The sequence below is a fragment of the Falco peregrinus genome, chromosome 4 (assembly GCF_023634155.1).
Source record: "Falco peregrinus isolate bFalPer1 chromosome 4, bFalPer1.pri, whole genome shotgun sequence".
NCBI lineage: Eukaryota > Metazoa > Chordata > Aves > Falconiformes > Falconidae > Falco > Falco peregrinus.
This window is the reverse complement of record NC_073724.1, coordinates 75,385,119-75,403,700: the sequence shown is the minus strand read 5'-3', so window position 1 is coordinate 75,403,700 and position 18,582 is coordinate 75,385,119. Positions and strand designations below refer to the sequence as shown.

The 18,582-nt window shown below is 37.4% G+C and overlaps 2 long non-coding RNA genes across 2 annotated transcripts in view; one reads left to right on the top strand and one right to left on the bottom strand.

The window, feature by feature from the left end:
- Positions 1–7,428: 7,428 nt before the first annotated feature.
- LOC114011069 (uncharacterized) overlaps positions 7,429–18,582 on the bottom strand; it is a 27,066-nt gene continuing 15,912 nt past the window's right edge. Inside the window, exon 4 of the long non-coding RNA XR_003552810.2 lies at positions 7,429–7,772. This is a non-coding gene — a long non-coding RNA (uncharacterized LOC114011069). The remainder of the gene's footprint in view (positions 7,773–18,582) is intronic.
- The window catches only part of LOC114011068 (uncharacterized), a 24,625-nt gene continuing 17,222 nt past the window's right edge, over positions 11,180–18,582 (top strand). The window contains exons 1-3 of the long non-coding RNA XR_003552809.2: positions 11,180–11,239; positions 11,876–11,946; positions 15,808–16,202. This is a non-coding gene — a long non-coding RNA (uncharacterized LOC114011068). The remainder of the gene's footprint in view (positions 11,240–11,875; positions 11,947–15,807; positions 16,203–18,582) is intronic.

Here is an 18,582-nt window from a genome sequence, read left to right as displayed (position 1 = left end):
TTAGAAACAGTTCTATGATCTACACCTATAATCATATGAATTGTAGAAGGCAGAGCCAAATCCACAGCTGGAAGAATTACATTTTTGAATAGGCAATATGTCTTTTTTTCAAAAACTGAATACTTAAAACTCATCTTAATCACAAATCTCTTAATTGTTGTTAATTTTGCAAAACTCCAGAATTCCAAAACTAAAATTTTAAGTGTATGAAAACTTCAAGCAAACCACAAATGTACTAGAAATTTTTTTTGTCTAAATAATATATTTGTTTGCGTAATAAAAACTTTCTCTGAAAATTCCAAGATAAATATACTTAGAGAGTTGCTAAATATATCTCCACAATGACATACATAAATTATTTTCCTGCCCTCTTCAAAAGATATATTTTGCTATAATGTACATAATCAACATTATCAACCGTTACATCCACAAATTTATGTTGGTATTCTGTAGCTAATAACTGGCTTCTAGCTCACCAGAACTGCTTTATCCTATTACGCTGAAGAAATTTATTCAGTTTTGTATGTTGTTAGTCATAACTGTATGACTAACTTAGTATTACTCCTGGAAAGAGAATCCTTGAAATAAAACATGAATCATTTAATAGCACTGTTTATTGTACAGTGGCGATCTGATTCTGGCCTCAGTGCCAAGCTTGAGTAAATCAGATTTACTCAAGGGAGTTCGGCAGAGAACGGAGCGCTACAGAATTGTCCTTTCCTGGACCATGACCTTCCCGGGGGTCTGAATTTGTCCTTATGACAGCAGGAGTTTATGTGGCTGTTGACCTACATGCTCCATATGGTTTGCTTTGAAGATGTTCATCACGTTCCCCTGGAAGTTAGCTCTATACTGCATAAAAGCTGCGATTTCCCTCTTGCCATGTTGTCCCTGTGTTGCAATCCCAAGGCCATTGAGACTGTTCACAGCTAGGGAGGTGGATACAGTTTTTTCCTGCAGTAAAATCAACCAGCTAATATTGTACATGTCTTCTTGTCATCCTTGACATCTCAGTCTAACAGTTCCTCCAATAAATCTAATTGCAGTTGAAGTAAATGGTTGTGGTAGGTCCCTTCCAAGTGAAATATTCTATTCTACACTAATTGATTCCCTTCCCTTTCTAAACTCATAGACTTAGTTTGTCCAACTTTTAGTCCCTGAGCTAGGGCCTAACAGTGATTGCAGTCAGGGTCTGTTGCCCCTAAACCAGAAAAGTGACTTCACGTTCTCGCAAGGGCTCATTCTTTGTTAGAGCAAAGTTTGCCAGTGTCTAACTGTTCAATATAAATGTATTTGTAAGCAGTGAACATTTAGGTCAAGACCAGAGCTTTTTGTCTTTGTTGTTTTTGGGGTTTTTTTGGTGTGTTTTTTTTTTTTTTTTTTTTTTTTTTTTTCCCTCTGGTGAAGGTTTTGAGAGTTTCTAAGAACAAAGCTGGGAAAGACACGTAGTTAGGCAATGTTAATGAGCCTCTGGTAGTCTATGTGATTATCTATTCCCATCTGGTCATTTTATAAATTTTTGGAAAGCTGCAGTAGAAATTCCCAGCTCAGACCTCTTCAGAGTTTGTTTGAGAACCTGCTACCATTGCAGGAAGCTCTACATCAAACAAAGAAAGCAAGAGTTATAAGAAGCTGCTTTACAAAGTGACTCGTTTAAGAGCTGGATGACTGAAGCTAAGACTGTTCAGGCAAGACATCTAGAACGTTTAGAGGAAAACACAATGTTGAATCAAAGGGAGGTGGGTGAACAGGTTGGCCAAGAGCTGGAGGCAGAGGAAAACTGGTAAATCAGGGAGAATGAACACAACTAATGCAGGGGAAGTGCATCTGAGAAGGAGCCAGTGCTCAAATGAAGAGCTAGACCTGACTGGGGAAAGTGACAGGTATTAGAAACTGAGGAAGGGACAAGAGAACCTGACACCAATGTTTGGGTCAAAGTCTGAACCAGGAGAAGTAGAAAGTGCTGGAGTAAGGAAAGGAAGAAAGGAAAGATGCCTGATCTGTATAATAGATGGTTATTCATAGTTACAACCAAATATCACTGTACTTAGAAAATACAGCGTGGTAAAAGGCTAGATGTTTAAAAACAGCAGATCCTAGGCATCTCAGATTAGTGGACACTTTAATCAACTGTCCTTTGGTAAAACTTCCCTCCATTCAGAGAACAATTTACAAATACCAATTAACGCATTTCCAAAGTATGCTACCATGTGTGGATGAGCAATGTAAGAAAGCCCACAAGAAAATTTGGATTTCTGTTTTCTGAGCCATGGATGTGGCCTTAGGAGAAGAAAAAGCACCAGACAGCTCTTTATTAATGGAGCACTGTCACACTGCACGGAATGACGCTGGGCTTCTTGGAAAAGGTAGTAAGTGATCACATCCTTAAGCTCTACTTCTTAAAAAATATGTACAAGAGGATTAAGTGAAATAATGCAGGCCAATAGCTCTCAGGTGTTTGTTAACTCGATCAAGTCTTACTTTGTGATATTCATAGTAACAAGAATTCTTCCACATAATCATAATTTCTTTTTACTTGTGGTAATCTGACAGAACCCTGCTCAAGGCTCTTTAAAACTAGCATATCAGACAAGGTGTCTGTTTTTGAGATTTCACCCAGCTGCCAAACTTCTTTCATGCTTAATACAGAAAACAAATATTCGTATGCAAAGGGAAATCACATAACTCAATAAATTAAAGGCATGGATTTGGGTCTGCATTGCATATTAAGATAAGTTTGGACCCGCATGTACCAAGGAGACGTTACAAGCTAAAAAGGAGATGAAGAATGAGGCAAAAAGGAAAACTGAAAAAAACCCCAAACACAAATACAGATTCATGAAAGAAAACAATAGAATTGTTTTGGAAATTCGAATGTTCAAGACAGACGAGCCCTCAGGCAGGGCTGACTTGCATAACCGACCTTTACTGGATTTGGCAGATACAGAGACCAAGTGTGACAGTGCTAGACGTAGGAGTTGTACTAAGCTGAATCATTCTTCAGCAGTCACTCTGGTATACTGAACTAGGCACAGACAAGTGTTCCTCCAGCCTCCAGTGAGCATATTTCTGTTATTAGCCAGCATTTCTGTCTCAGTCATGGAAATGGATGTTATTGATTTTGGCAAGTGAGGATCCTCTGTGTGTTTCTTGCCGGACCCCTCAAAAGTATGTGTTGGCATTATCAGAAGATCAAAGGAAAACAGGGTTTATCTCGTCAGACAGTCATCTAGTGCAATCTAATCTGAAGAATTTCTTGACTATACCTCAGAACTAACTGACAGTTTTTCATCATTGTGAATATTTTTATTAGGTGATTGAAAACATTTGAGTGCAGCTTTTTCATTAATCATGCCCATGTGATCTGAATGATATTTGACCCCCTTCATTCTTTTATTAATGTATTTAGCTACTATTTGCAAGGAAATTTAGGACCTCAGTGATGATTTTATTTTATTCATTTTTTTAAATAAAGTGAGTTATGAGCTTGAAAGTGGACTGTAATTTTAAATTATATGGCTTGTAGCTTCTTAGATTAAACCAACAATAAAGATAGGCCAATTAGATACTTTTTCTTTAGTTAGCTAGTCTAAATAGTCTCATGATAATTGCTAAAATTCTTCTTGGAATTACTGTGACACTGCATCTAAGAAAGGAAAAGTTATACCATGCTTTAGTACTTATTATCAAATAAACTTTCTAAATGTTTGCCATCTCCCACACTGATAATAGATTCCTTATGTGGTGTGGTAGAAAAAAACAACAGAGCAGAGGTCAGAGGGCATTTCTAAAGGAACAATCTGCCCTTCTCACTAAATATGTTTTCCCTTCAGCTATGTGATTTTCACATGAATTTGTAATCTAAATCCATTGATTAAGTACTTCAGAAATATCCTTAGTATATCCATATGTTGGTTATCATTATAGCATCATGGGAATCATAACACTGTCAACAACTAACTTGACAAATATCTTGGAAAATTCAGTGTGGCTTCAGTAATATAAGGGCAGTTTAGATGGGAATTTGTTTTGCTATCTAGGTTATGAACATTTCAAGCCTAACTATACTACATAGTTTATTGCTCTTACTGTCCTTTTAACAGCAATGGTGGGGTTTTTTAATTAATATTCTAATGAGTCTTGACATGTTTCTTTCATTCTTATGCACAAGTTCCAGATACTCTTATATCTACAACAGATGCAATCAAAACTTCCAATAAGCCTCAACAAAACTTCTGTTTGTATATGTCATTGCAAAATGCCACAATAGAAACAATAAATATCCCAATATAATCAACAGGCCTATCTTTCCTACTTCTCCCAGTTTTTCCCCACATTTAACAAACAATTGGAGCTGTCAAATGCAAATAGCGACATTTTCCTTTTTCCTTTTGGCCCAGTGGAGTTTAAAGCTCAATAGTGATGTTCTGAACTCTGGCCCTAGGGCACCATCCACTACTACGTGCAGAAAGCCCAAAGCATTAAGTTCTGGAAGGGAGTCTTTGTGCTAAGCCATTTATAAGGTGGAATAAAAGCAGTTGAACTGATTTTGTCCCTACTAGGGAGATCTGACCGGTTGCTGTTCTTTTGTACTACATAAGTACATGAATGGCATAATGAAACAACCTTTTGAAAGCAGCAATTTAAAGCAGTTTAGAGAAAATATTTTTTCCGCAAAACACAGAGCCTGCAGTGTTCTTTGACACAAATGTGTACCATTTAAGCTATGATCTAGAAAATAAAACATTCAACACTGACATCTCTTGGAAATATGCCATTTTAGTGATAATGAAGTAAAGCAAAAATTTAAAAATTGAGAATGTTTGGAATTATTCCAAGTCCTTATTTTCATTGTTTATAGCACCTGACATTCAGGTTATTTTCCCTTCTGAGCTCCCACCACCCCCTGCCCCTTTCCTCTAAAATACACCGAAGAAACACTTAGGACTCAATTATCTAAATTTAGAAATGTATTGCCATTTCACACAACCTAAAGTATCAAACCTTGAGTCACCTGCATGGAGGTTGTAAACCTGATACAGTGCTTATGGGAGATCATGGGACTTGCTGATGGAAGCTGGAGACCAGATAAGGTATCCTGGGGCACCTCCAGTGGAGTCCGCTTGAAACGTCTTTATACAGACACCTATACTGAAGCAGCTGAATTGGGTCTGAGGGGCAAGATTCAGGTCAAAATTAGGACCTCTGCATTTAGAAGTCTGCGTGTGGGTGAATGTATGTGAGCTGAGCATGGAAATCTAGCCTCTGCAGTTGATAAGATCTGGGGAGAGGGTTTGCAGAGCAAATACAGAGTGTTACTTTAGTGGGGGCTGAACAGTTCTGCAGACTCCTCTGACTTACTGGCTTGGCCTCATACAGGCACATGCTGTTAGCTGAAATGCCCCAAGGCATGGCCTTCAGCTGCTGCTCCAGAAAGCTACAAGTCTGCCATAGACCTGCCTCGTAGTTACCTCCTCTGTAAACACCTGTTTTCAGGCAGCTGAACCAAGCTTTGGATGTCCTTTGACTCTGATGGGGGTTAGCCACTTAGCTTGCAGGCAGACGCCTTCACAGACACCTAAACTCAGGTATCTTAAACGGGAGCTGAATCCCAGGCCCTGCAGCAAAAGACTGAATTGCACTGATTGCTGGATGGTACAATTTTTATCATGCAGGGGGCAGGATGCCTAGCTAGTCTGAATAACTGTGTTCCCATAATAGAAGCTAGCACTTGGCACTCACACAGGGGTTGGTAGCTACTATTGCTCCCAGTCTGCAGAAGAAAGAAGAGTAGGTCCTTGCTCTACTTCACACAAAGTACCTATGACAAAGTTTCAGGATTAAACACAATTCTTTCTTCTTTCTCATCCCTATCTTGTGCACAAAAAAAGCAATCTCCTTTCAGTAAAGTTGAATTGAAAATAGATCTAAAGCAAATAACCAAAATTATTTCAAAATGCATAAACCATGAGACTCAACTAGCTTTAACCTTCTTCATAGATTCAAACAGCTGAGGAAAAAGGACCTGCTGAAGAAGAGCTTATGTCTGGAGAAGCCTCCCCAAACAAGTTAGTTTAGAGTCTTCAAATAAGGTACATCAAAATCAGTCAACTTTTTTAATGTTTACCCATCAAAGCTATCAGAAATGTAAATTACATTTTAAAAATGCTGGTGGTTTCCTTTAATCCCAGATTCTTACAACAACCATGTCTGCCTCAGTAACACTTATACATATATGTAAGAGTTACATTTAAAACAAATATGGAAGAGATGGGGCTGGATGAGGACTCTTGGATCACTGAGTTCCATTACTAGGTATCCATGACATCAAACAATCATTTTTCCACAACTTCTACCCATTATTCTTTTGCAGCCATTTGCTTATTTCTTCATGGATGTGTTATTATTTTCTATTGCTATAAAATGTTCTAGGAGTGCAAATTTGGTACAAGCCATTCTTTGTCATAATGGTGATAATGGGACAAATGTGGATGAGTTCTGGCTGGTAACAGAGAGACTTCAGCATAGGAGAGGTTAGGATTCCCTGGCTGGTATGTAATATGGATCTTGAAGCAAGGAATATTGTTGCTTTTAAGATATGGGGCCACTACAATGAGAGCTGGACCTGGGTGAAGGAATTGGCATTACCACCAGTCACCTCTCACCAGGACCTCACTTAAAGGATTGGGGGTAGAAACTTGTCCCCCTCAACCAGGGTTGGCATTCTTAACTCCCTTCTCACCCACTTTTTCTTTGTTGAAATTATGATAATGATACTTTTTTTGGAAATGTTATACTTTCCTTTAAAAAGTGTTTGTTAACCTCTACTGAAACCCAAAGTTAATACAAAGTACACTCCCCATTCATCTGTGATAGTAACTCTTTGCTATACCTCTTCCTGTCTGAACTTACTCTTTCCAGAAAATAAATAAGCAAAGCAGTCCAGGCTATTGCAGACAAACTTCTACTTGTCTTTTGTAAAAAGGCATTGACGCTCTTTTATCTGTATTGAGAAATACAACAACAAACATACCTAAGGATTGTTTGGTGGGTGTTTTTCCATGGCCCCATCACCTTTGTGGCTCATAGTTCCCTCAGATGAAATCAGTCTCACACAGATATATTTAACTAGTCAACCTAGGGTTGTTTTTTATGGTTGATTTAGACGAACAGGCACTAAGGAATCACTAATCTTGCCAAATATCTATTTCAGGATGAAACAGACTATGCCATAAAACTGCTGCCTATTTTTCTCAGTTGACTGCAATGGTATACATCTGTCTTTGGTCAAATGAGTTTCTTTTCTTGCAGTCAGTGAATAGGTCTTTCCCATCTCTTTCATACCTAACCAATAAGCTCTAGGAAAAATTCTTTTTATATATCTTGAGTCTGTGTGATGAATTGGATTTTTTTCTTCAGTTCTCAGTGTGACCTCATTCTCCCTTTATGATATCCCAATTCATCCTCTTTGAATACATCCCAGAAATTTCTGTTAAAAAACCTTGTCCACAGTCTCTTATTTTCAGAGCCATGTCAAAAATGAGGTTGTTAAATCAGATCCTTCTAAACTGACCCTTGAAAACACTGGGAATAACCTGAAAACAAAGGGTTCCATATCTAGACAACTTAATTAAGAAACTGCATGTAAATAATTTCCATGAGATAGTTACCTTTACCTCTGCCAGTTTTCACAACCATTTATGTTCCTTCTCCCGGTCATTTTTACTGCTGCTTCAGTCAGTCATCTTCATTACTTCCTCATATTACATACCCTTGAAGGAGAAACGAAGGATATGCATTTCACAAACCCTCTCTTTGACCTGCTCTTCAAACCCTCTTAATTTCTATGCTCTTGTCACTGAGATTGGATTAATTTGACTCTATGCTTATATAAAAGGTGCAGAAATCTATACTGGAGCTTCTCTGTCAGCTTTTTGCCTGGCCTGTTGAGAGAATTAGGCGTTTCTTAATTTCTCTTTAAAAATTCCTACATTTTTAAGTGTAGGTGGGAGTCATTGCATTGAGTGACTAAACCAAATCTTTTCTGTGTCTGATTGTTTATTTTTAAGTTTCTCAGATAACTGTCCACTAATAGAGGATGGAAGTTGGGATTCTGCATCAAAAATTTAGGCCAAAGCCTCTGTCTCATGTCTGACATAGTCATGGACTGACTTTTGAAAATTAAAAGCTGTAATCAAATCAAGTGCCAAAACAAATTCAGTCATCCTCAGATGAAACTTTTATATCCAGGGAAATATATACCCAGGAAAATTATGCTGACACCCACTGTTTGAAATTTCTCTTTCAAAATGTGTAACTTTTAAACAAAAATAATTTTTTGCAACTTTTTCAGAAAGTTATATTTTGCATTGTTTTTTCCCCACATGTCCCTTGTTGTACCGTCCCTTTTTTTCAAAAAAGAAATTCACTGTGCACCATGATTACATAATCATCCACCACAGCCAAAAAGAAATAAAAAAAGAAGCATGACACACTGAAAGAATAATTGTCATCTTCAAGAGAGTTGTTTTCATCTTGGCAATGATCTCAGCAATAAATGTTGCAGTTTTCAGAAGTGATATTTCAGGGCTCTGGAGGCCAAAAATATTTTAGGAAATTTAAATTTTCATGGAGAAGAAAAATCCACTGAAAAACATCCATATTGGAATGAAAGTAAATTAATCATGTAAACCAACTGGAAATTCCAGTTTTGCCGGATTTCAGTTAGGGATATGACACAACAATCTTTTTTTGAGTGTAAAAGTATAAATTCTAATATTCGGGGCCTTATATTGAGAAACCTTTGGAAAGTATAGCTGTATACTGTATCCTTGAGCATACCAGTGGTGACAGATTGAGAAAGACTTGTTTAGTCTTGTTGAAGTCATGGCATGTTTAATGAAATGTCCCTTAGTCAGTAAAACACTAAAATTTGTACTTACCTGCCTTTAAGCAAGAGAAAACTTCATAAGTCTTGGATAACTGTATTAGCTTTTTGCTGTATCAGGAACAACATGCTCAGTATTTTGCAAAACTGAATTCTGAATCAATTATGAAAACTTCCTGTGGCATTTCATTTTTTCTTGGATTTCTTTTACAAAGAAAACCCTGAATCAATATTATTTAGTGTATGTTTGATTAGACAACACCTGAAAATCCTATAAATGAGTTACACAGTTAATGTTTAGCAAACCTTTTCATTATTTAGTAAAAAAAATGTTGATTAAGTCGTGGTACTTATTGTACCTGCATTATATTGTCTGTGTTTCTTATTCTGAAAATTATAAAGGGTAATCATAAACTACAATGTATTTTGAAACAAAAATTAAAAATTTGTCTTGCTTCTCCAGGAGTATATTGCTGTCAGATAAGCTGATGCCGTACTCTTGGATTTGATTTTTTTTCTTTAATGCTGAAAGTACTCTATTGCCAAAATTGGGCAAAGATCTCAAAACCTAGAAGTCTGAATATTGCTGCTATATAAGTCCAAAGGTACAGAACATGAACAGCCATTTCAACTGGTCTGAATCATGTTCATGAGTTTCTCTGATTTATCCTTCCATTGGCCCTTCTAGGTAGTACTTTTTTTTTTCCTTTTGCCCCCTGTCTTCTATATTTCATTTCATGTGTCTATCGAGGCTATGAAAGATAAAGCTATCTGCTTTCTTCTGCAGTAAAGAACTATATGGAATCAGTTCACCTGTCTGTCACTCCTCATTAAATTCTTACCCTCTTCATTCACATTCTGATCTTTGCAAATGAACATTTGCTTAATAAATGTTCCCAAGACTAACAGTGCAGAGTGAAAATCCCACACAGCAGTAAATTATTAACTCAGTCACAGGGGGAGTGCCATATATGACTTTTCAGAATGAGTTATTATGTGGATCATCATGTAATTATGAATTTTTCAAGCCATGATAGAGGAAAATTGAATATTTAATATTTTATGGACATATTCTGCACTGAGGACATCTTTCAAAATTTTATGATAATTTTTGGAGTGAGCAAAGAGCAGAACAAAAGTTACAAAATAATTACAAAGTGGAATATTTAATCACCATGGACATTGTTGGCGATTTCTCAAATTGCATAATATAATCAAGGTCGTGAACTTTTAATCACGATGTATTCAAATGGAAAAAATATGTGCATTAAAATTAATCTACAAGTATGTTTTGATTGTTTAAGAGATGAGAATATGAGTTTTCATACTGTATTGTGTAATAGATAGAATGATGTAAGTATTCATGGCAAGACAAGGGGCTGTCAAATGCTTCTGAATAGTCATGGATTGCCCCTACATGGGGCATTTAGAAATACAGAAACATGAACATAAACTGTGCTGCTTGCTCCAGGAAAGCTTGCTGTGAGCAGGGAACATGAGGGGGAGCAGTGCAGGTGCCTGAGCATAGTCGTTTTGCACAATTTTAAACATCCTGGGGTATTCACAGCATCCGTGTGAGACTGGCAGAGATAACACACGGTCTGTGGGAGACCAGAGCCCTTCTGAAGCAGCAGCTGGATGCCAGGCAGGATATCCTAAGGCATCTGAATGGTATTAGACACCTATGTTTAGGCTTTTGAATCACTCTTTGGGAATCAAAGCTGAAACCATGTGTATTTTAAATGCCACTAAAGTCCTGCATATGGACAACAGACTCGAGCTGTGAACTTTGGAAAGCAAGAATCACTAAGGAAAGGAAAATATTTACTTTTTATTGTGATAAACAAGAATTTGAACAGAAAAAAAGTGTTTCTAAGGCTTTGTTTCCAGGGAGGAAACAAAAATAAATTCATCAAGCACTTGATAATAGGTGAAATGAGATGTTGTTTTTGGCACTTTAATAACCAATCAACTTAGTGCAAATCTACCATAAAAAAACCCAAGTATTGTTTTCCTTAGCAGTCTTTTACACCCTGCCCGAAAACCTGCTGAAAACCAAGGTAAGGAAAGTATGAAAGCTTGAGAAGCCTATAGAGCAAACCAAAATATATATAGTAAGTACATATTAGTCTGGAGCTACTTGTGGGGTCATGCATATTTACAGATTTCTTAATTTTATTTATTATAATTTATTTGTTTAAATAATTTACTCCATGTGCATTACTAAAAGGTGCCTTTATGCCACACATAAAATAATTCACAGTTAAAATATAAATTGTGTCTGCTGTTACAGATTCCAAGACATCAGCCTGACTTCATTTGCCCAGAAGGTTAAATGATGGAAGCTAAAAGGTTTGGACCAGAATGACCCGACATTAGCAGTGTGCTCAAGTCTTAGTTGCAAAGTGCATACTTAAAAAACACAGCAGACAAGGGAACCAGTAGTTTCACCCAGATGCTGACAGGGTCCAAGCCACCCAAATATCGAGAATTCCCACATTGCCTTGATTCATGACTGTCTGATTCCAGACAGAATTGCTCCCTGCTCTTGCAGTGAGTAGATGAAGGCAGGTCCTGCAACACGCTGGGCTGAGAAGAGTTACTCAAAAAATTTAGTGTAATATATCCTTTTATTTTAATAACATTATCTATATATCTTTGGGTTGTGTATGGACATGTATGTCCATTTATATACACAGTAATATATAATTTTCAATATGATGTACTACTGAACGTTTACCTGAACACTGCTGTGTTCCTTACTCCAAGGACAGCTCTCAACACCATTCAGAATGAGGCACTTCTAAAATTTCAATCATCTTTTGATTTTGGAAAGAAAGTTAAAAGGTGTCTGGGAGAAAAAGAAAACATTTTTCTTTCAAAGTACAAATAAATCTAGACTTTGTAAAATGCTAGGAGCCAAGTACTGCATGTCAAGTGTGTGATTACAGTATACAATAATAAGAATAATATTTCTTCTCTCTGCAGGAACATCATTGATAAATGACCTGGCTCAAATCCTGTGATGATGTCAATAATGAATAACAATTCCAGTCAAGGTAATTACAGTTTTTCTACCTGTAATTACACTGGCAGTTTCAAATATGGACAATACCTTTTGTTGTTTCCAGTTTTGATTATGTATTTGGATTACTACATGCTATTAAATTAATTGATCTCTCCAAAAATGACTATCAAAGACAAATTAAGTGTACGAAGGTCTTGGGAATGAACAACATGTAGAAATGTTATTTCTATTAACATTTTGAAACAGTACGTTTGCTTAATGTTCAGCAAAGAAACTTCTTCATATCTTTGCTCATGAAACTAAATAACTGGTATTAGGATCAGAAAAGCATGTCATCTATTGGCTAGCTGGTGCAGTGTTCTGGTGACATTGCCTAGGTGTTTTTACCTTCATGTGGATCTCCAAAACAAACATCTTGAAACTCATCTCTGCAATTTCTCTGCAGAAATGAAGTTTCAGGTTTTCTCACTGTTAGTAATCTCTAGCCCTGACAGTTTGTGGTGTGGACATTTCACAGGTCACAGTGACATCCAGCCCCATGCATTAATGTCACAGTGCCACCTCTGCCCCTTCAGTAGCACTCCAGGGATTTTTAAAAGCTAATGAGCGTTTCTAGTTGTAACAGCAGAACAGCAATCACAGACAAACGCCCAGGTGGATTTCCTTGCTTGCCTAGGCATTTTTTTTAATGATTTTATATAGCAACCAACCATGCTGTACTTTTAAGGATGCCTCTAGTGCAGGGGTCCTCAAACTTTTTAAACAGGGGGCTGGCACGTGGATGAAGTGTCAGGCAGTCATCTGCGGCTGCTTGGTTTCCTCCCCAACCCCCGGCGGGGGGGGGGGGGGGGGGTGGGGTGTCTGTAAATACTGGGGGCCAGATTGAGGACCCTGGGGGGCCATATCCGGCCTGCGGGACGTAGTTTGAGGGCCCCTGGTCTAGTGATAAATCTTCTTCAGCCTGTTCAGGAATGTAGATTCCATGAGCTTACCAAGTATGAATTGTTTCCTATTGAAACCAAAGCCAAAACCTTTACTGGAAATGTAAAGCAGCAGCACTAGGTCCCTGAGCCAGTCTCATATCACCAAAAAAAATGGTCTATACTAAATTAATGACCAGTGTAGAGTACCATAAAGAAATACTATAGAAAACTGATATTTTAAGTGGGGTCTGACTGGGAGTCACTTACTAACAAAGAAAAATGAATGCCCTAATTTTGCAAAGGCACAAACCCCAAAAGCTTTATTTTTAGTATTAAAAAACACTGCTCCCAATCACAGTGAACAGAACAAAGTCCTGACTGACAAGGGACATGCACAGCATCCCCCGCTACACTAGTGTTTTCTTTGAATAGTAAACAAAAGCCATATTTAGCACTTCCATAGCACTTTATATGCTCAAAGGACTTCACTAACCATTACTGGCATATCTAGATGCTTCTTATATGCAGATGAATGCAGATATGACAGTAGGCATTAGAAGGCAGGATATTAGAATACATTAGCAAATGGACAATAGAAAACAGCTGGTTTGACTGACTGTGGGGGATCTGAGTCAAGAGTAGCGGTTCTGATTGCTGTCACGGCTTAGAAACTCATCATTTAATTAACAATATAAATATTTTAGAAATTAACATTTTATAAAACCACAATAAGAGGTTCCATTTTGAGAATGGGAAAGGATTAATTCACAGTTGGCTGCACCGATGGCATCCAGCCTTCATTTACTTGCCTTACAACAACACACTCGGCGAGAATTAATACAGCACAATTCACACCCTGTCATGTCTCATTACTTAATTATGAAATGTCTGTAGTACTTTGGACATTACTGCGCCTGTTTGATTGGCTGTGACTGATGTCATACCCACTTTAATACTAGCTGGTACATGCATGGATAGGCCTGTCCTCCTCCTCACCATTTTCCTTCTTTCTATTCATGAATTCTATTTCATAACAGTAATAATATACTCCAGGCGGTGCATTTCCAGGGAATTATTGCATTTCTCAAGTGGGTAAAGTCATTTGGCCTTTCAGCCTTACGCCTTGCAACACCTTCCTAGGCATGTTATAATTGCCCAGAAATACGCTATATCTTGTATATTATAATTTTTACATGCCACTGTTTCTTTTTCACTTGACCAGCCCAAATAGACTCCAATAGCAAAAGAGAAGTTGTCAGGTGCATTTTTTTTCAAATGGGTCTCTCGGATGTATTTGCAAGACGTGGAGTGTCTCATGCACATATAATTTAAATGCATTAATTTACAAATATTAATCATTTAACATCCTGTAGAAAATATAATGGCCACATTCTCATGTCCCTTGGCAATTCCAGAGCACTGTCTCCTGTATCTCTGAGGTGGCAGTAGCACAAGACGACACACTTGATTTAATAAGAATGTAGAGCCACATGCAGTGATATGCTTAGATATTTTTAAGAAGTGAGATCCTACAGTAAATGTTTATGAAAGCTTAAAAGGAATCATTTCTGTAGAGCAATCTTTGAGTCTAATGATTAAAGAAAGTACAAGACATTCTGCTCGGTTTATGGTAAACTACTGAAGTTGAAACTTACTTTAAGTAGGAAGAGAAAATAATTTAGGCATCAAAAATATCCTCAGAATTAAACAGCAAAAATTCTTACAAGATATTTCTAGGCCCTCCAACACAGAAGTCCGACATACACACTTATGGATGAGAAGAGCTGGACTGAATCTCTTCTGAGTTACTAGGGTTCACTTTTGAAGGTATGATTCAGCCTGCCATGAATATTTTGTACTCCTGTAGTAATTTTCAGTTGAATACCTCTAATAACTCAATGAGCTTTAATGAATCAAGCCTTCTGGCAAAGTCCAGAAGGAAGGTCAATTTAGTAGAAACTAAATTATGGCAGATTGCTAGGTTAGCACTTATACCTGTAATTATAAAATGGAAAACCACTCTCCTGCCAGAGTCAAATATTCTTCCAGTAGTTCCATCCTTATTTTACTTTTTGCTTCCTCTGTAGGTGACATCTGCCAATGTCTGAACTAGGGCTGCCCTACACTTAGCCATAATAAATGTAAGATTGAAGGATGACTGCACAGTTAAACACAAACCTGTGCCTCGTGGTGCTTCATGCCCCCATCCTTTCTTCCCATGTCTGTTACAGCCATACCTCAGATGCGAAAAAGTACTGCACAGTGCCTCCTCTGAAACTTAACCAGCTCAGGTGCTGAATTCCCCTCTATTAGAATGAGCTGATAAATAAAATTAATGAATTAGTGCCACAGCCAAAAGTGAACACATTTCGGCAGCTGAGAAGTGCATACATTTGTGCCATCTATGGCAAAGGGCTGTTAAAGCTCTGAAGAGACTGTTCTCAAAATAACTGGGGCAAGAACAAGCTTGAGATTTTAATTTTGCATAATATGTAATGTCAAGTTTATAAATAAATAACAAATTGGAGTTTCCCATAGTTCCCTTCTTCAGTTTTGGTATACCTGCTGTAAACCAACATGGTCCTGGAGAAAACAAAGTGTAAGGCTAACCAAGTTTACGGCCCTGCTTTGTGGAAAATAAAGCAAGGGTAGATGGACTAGAACAGAGAACTGGGATATATTCTATGAGAAAATTTTTCTTCAGAGTCAACATTTAAGACCTATTTAAAATGTCAGTGAATTGAAGGTAGAGATGAAGATGGGTCCAAACCACATTCTCAAATTCAACATATCTCTTAAAAGAGGGAAAATAATAAAAGAAGGTCAGCATTAAATCCAGAACAATTGTGGACTTAGGAAGACTGACATTTCCCATCATCCATGAGCTCTAACCCAGTAGCTTCTTCAACCCCATTTGTCAGAAAACCAGAAAGTCTTAGTCTTTGATGGTGTCTTTTCTCCTCTTGTAGGTATTATCTTTGGCTAAGTTACTTGAATGCCTCAATACCCTTTGGGACCAGCTCCTGAGTGACTCGAGCATTAACGGCACTGCATTAAGTTCCCGCCATCTCTGCCTGAGGGACCATAAACCATGTCTCCCACCTGCATGAAGAATGCTTTCATCAGCTAACAACAGTTATACTGAATCTGGAAGCTCTCAGTCTTCTTGTTAAGCTGTTTCACTTTGTGTAAAACAAACACTCCTTCACACAGAGGGGGAACCAGTACTGCCTTCTACCTGAGTTTCCTAACCGCTCGTCTAAACATCCGTCTTCATCTGCTTTCTGACATGACAGCATCCTCTGCAACAGGACAGCCCGCATCCTACTAGACTATCCTAATGGCAAAGCTATGAGGGGAAAAGGTAGAAAAATTTCCTTCTCCTGTATGTGTGTGTGGAGAGGGCAGAGGCTTAGCTGCCTATTCCTGCACTTCATGCAAGCAAGCTCTTGTTTTATGACTCCCAGAAGGACCTAAATAAGAGGCTGAAAGAAGGGGACCAATACAGCATAACGGTGCCAAGACTTAAGCTTACGCATCCAGCTACAGAAATTTCAGATTTCTGTGCTTTTAGGAGCAGGTTTGAGTGTCATTGTTGCCACTGTTTTCCCATGTTAGATTTAGACACTTGAAAAGGCATGTGAGTACTTCATTTTCCCTTGAGAATGTGAACCTTAATACACAGCATTTTAAGCTGTAAAGCAGCTTGGGAAGTACTGGGATTGATGTCAGGTAGGTAACAAATACTGGCTCACTGTCTGATGTTGTGTTCATCCCTGGAAATCAACAGGTACCCGGCATCAGTCATGCTGAGTCACTGACATGCAGGTAACCCCTCATTACAGCTGTGCAGTACTTGGCTCTAGGATCATTTTACCGTTTTCCTTAAATTCATTGCACTTTGAACCAGGCTTTGAACAAGGTAATGATGGACATCTGGTTTCAAATAGAGGGGATTTCTAACAATTACTATCAGCTAAACCTGGAAACCTATCAAATGGCAATAATAATATATAAAAAAATCAGATATTAGGTCATAGTGGATTATTTTACCAGTACAGAAGAAAGATCTGACAAATTGAAGATAACTATTTTAAATATCCAAAAACATCTGAAAACCTGCCAGCCTTCCTCTATGATACAAATTCTTTCTCTTTAGAAGAATTATACTTTTTACTCTTTGCTCTTGTTTATTATCAGTGTAATAGTCTTTCACCTGAGAAAACAACAGTGTTATCAGTGCATGATCACATAGCGGTATGGGTAAATAAATGATGACAAAATTGTAGATGAATATAGTTTGTGAAATACCGATGAAGTTACAATTGTTTTCAAAACACTTTTAAAGATTCAGTATTAAAGGTACACACTTCTGTAAAATTACAAACGGTTTTAAAACCAGCTGTGTAGAAAGGCAATGATCAAACATAATTTATCAAATTGATTTTACTACAAATAATGTATTATTACTTACACAGATCCATAAGAACCTAGAACTCAAGGACTGACTAAGTGCATTGAACTCTTATTGGTAGTACTAAAGGCAAGTGAAAAAGTTAAACAGACTAATTAATAGAATAAGCCTGCAAAATATGTATTTCATATCATATACATTTCAGATTAGGGATTATCTCCATACTTAGTTTTTCAGGATGAACTCATGCATCAGCAAGGAGTTAAAGTTTCAGTCGGTTGTGAATTTGAAGATATTCTTATCTTAATCATGACATCATTTACTTAGTTCAGAAAGACTCAAGTGATGTCTAACAATTACATAAATAAAGAATTCTGCCATGTAAGTATTGAAATGTGACAGGTATTTTTGCTTTGCAATGATAATAGGGCCACGAGTGATATGAATTTAAAGGGAATAGAATCTATTCTGTTGAAGACATTTACTTTCATTGTTAGCACATACATTTGCACTAGCAACATAGTTTATGTTTACCAGAAAAGCTGCCATTCAACAGACAGATGGCTCCAGTGGCAGAACGCAAAGCAACTCACACAAATTGTTCAGTGATTTCCCAAACTACTTTAACAATGTATTCCAAATTCCCATCATTTTATGTGTAAGTATAATTTATTCATTGGTGTCACTTATACAGCCCCTATCACTCCAATCTGAGTACTTCCCAGTATTATCAAGCATATATAGAAGATGTATTATTTCTCCTTCTCCTTCTTTCCAATCAGCAAATATTTTAGAATTATTTTATTTTACCATATATCTATATCTCTGTCTATTTGGCAAGAAAGAATAAATCCCACTTCACTATCATGACTTTTACCATATGCATACACCCATATATAAATAAAAATACAAATATGCTTTTTACATATTCATATATCATATGTATACCACTTACAAATATAAATGGTAAAAGTTGTGATGGAGAAGTGGGATTTGTTCTTTCTTCCCAAATACATAGATTTTATTTTCTGGGGAGACTTAATCTACTTTTTTTAGCTCCAGTACCTTCAATGTTTTCTTCCAGAGAAGCCACTCTTGGAAAGAAACTTCGGGGTGCCTGTCTGTTCTCTGTGTGTGCGTGGCAGGGTGACTTTAAGAAGCCATACATTCTCTTCAGTACCAGCACTGCATCTCGAGGCAAGGCACATACCAGTATTGCACATTTTATTTCCAAAGTGCTGAATATGGCCCAAAATCATCTCTTTGTTCTGGAAGTCTTTGATTCCAAACAACTCCAAGCACCAGGGAAGTAATGCTCAGATTATTCTGA